Raw genomic sequence first — 2,204 nt, 5'->3', positions numbered from 1 at the left:
AGGTCATTATTAACCCCAACTAGAACAGGTCATTATTAACAGGTCATTATTAACCCCAACTAGAACAGGTCATTATTAACAGGTCATTATTAACCGCTCACTATGAACAGGTCATTATTAACCCCAACTAGAACAGGTCATTATTAACCCCAACTAGAACAGGTCATTATTAACAGGTCATTATTAACAGGTCATTATTAACCCCAACTAGAACAGGTCATTATTAACAGGTCATTATTAACCCCAACTAGAACAGGTCATTATTAACAGGTCATTATTAACCCCAACTAGAACAGGTCATTATTAACAGGTCATTATTAACCCCAACTAGAACAGGTCATTATTAACCCCAACTAGAACAGGTCATTATTAACCCCAACTAGAACAGGTCATTATTAACAGGTCATTATTAACCGGCCAACTAGTAACCGGCCAACTATGAACAGGTCATTATTAACCCTAACTAGAACAGGTCATTATTAACCCCAACTAGAACAGGTCATTATTAACAGGTCATTATTAACCCCAACTAGAACAGGTCATTATTAACAGGTCATTATTAACCCCAACTAGAACAGGTCATTATTAACCCCAACTAGAACAGGTCATTATTAACAGGTCATTATTAACAGGTCATTATTAACCCCACTCACGTAATAACAGGTCATTATTAACCCTAACTAGAACAGGTCATTATTAACAGGTCATTATTAACAGGTCATTATTAACCCTAACTAGAACAGGTCATTATTAACCCCAACTAGGAACAGGTCATTATTAACAGGTCATTATTAACCCCAACTAGAACAGGTCATTATTAACAGGTCATTATTAACCCCAACTAGAACAGGTCATTATTAACAGGTCATTATTAACAGGTCATTATTAACAGGTCATTATTAAAAGGTCATTATTAACCCCAACTAGAACAGGTCATTATTAACAGGTCATTATTAACAGGTCATTATTAACCCCAACTAGAACAGGTCATTATTAACCCTAACTAGAACAGGTCATTATTAACAGGTCATTATTAACAGGTCATTATTAACCCCAACTAGAACAGGTCATTATTAACAGGTCATTATTAACCCCAACTAGAACAGGTCATTATTAACCCCAACTAGAACAGGTCATTATTAACAGGTCATTATTAACCCCAACTAGAACAGGTCATTATTAACAGGTCATTATTAACAGGTCATTATTAACCCTAACTAGAACAGGTCATTATTAACCACAACTAGAACAGGTCATTATTAACAGGTCATTATTAACAGGTCATTATTAACCCCAACTAGAACAGGTCATTATTAACCCTAACTAGAACAGGTCATTATTAACAGGTCATTATTAACAGGTCATTATTAACCCCAACTAGAACAGGTCATTATTAACCCTAACTAGAACAGGTCATTATTAACAGGTCATTATTAACAGGTCATTATTAACCCCAACTAGAACAGGTCATTATTAACAGGTCATTATTAACAGGTCATTATTAACCCCAACTAGAACAGGTCATTATTAACAGGTCATTATTAACCCCAACTAGAACAGGTCATTATTAACCCCAACTAGAACAGGTCATTATTAACCCCAACTAGAACAGGTCATTATTAACAGGTCATTATTAACCCCAACTAGAACAGGTCATTATTAACAGGTCATTATTAACAGGTCATTATTAACCCCAACTAGAACAGGTCATTATTAACAGGTCATTATTAACGCTAACTAGAACAGGTCATTATTAACAGGTCATTATTAACGCTAACTAGAACAGGTCATTATTAACAGGTCATTATTAACAGGTCATTATTAACCCCAACTAGAACAGGTCATTATTAACAGGTCATTATTAACAGGTCATTATTAACCCCAACTAGAACAGGTCATTATTAACAGGTCATTATTAACAGGTCATTATTAACCCTAACTAGAACAGGTCATTATTAACCCTAACTAGAACAGGTCATTATTAACCCCAACTAGAACAGGTCATTATTAACAGGTCATTATTAACCATAACTAGAACAGGTCATTATTAACCCCAACTAGAACAGGTCATTATTAACAGGTCATTATTAACAGGTCATTATTAACAGGTCATTATTAACCCCAACTAGAACAGGTCATTATTAACAGGTCATTATTAACAGGTCATTATTAACAGGTCATTATTAACCCCAACTAGAACAGGT

The sequence above is a fragment of the Salvelinus alpinus genome, chromosome 1 (assembly GCF_045679555.1).
Source record: "Salvelinus alpinus chromosome 1, SLU_Salpinus.1, whole genome shotgun sequence".
Lineage (NCBI taxonomy): Eukaryota > Metazoa > Chordata > Actinopteri > Salmoniformes > Salmonidae > Salvelinus > Salvelinus alpinus.
This window is presented reverse-complemented; position numbering follows the sequence as displayed.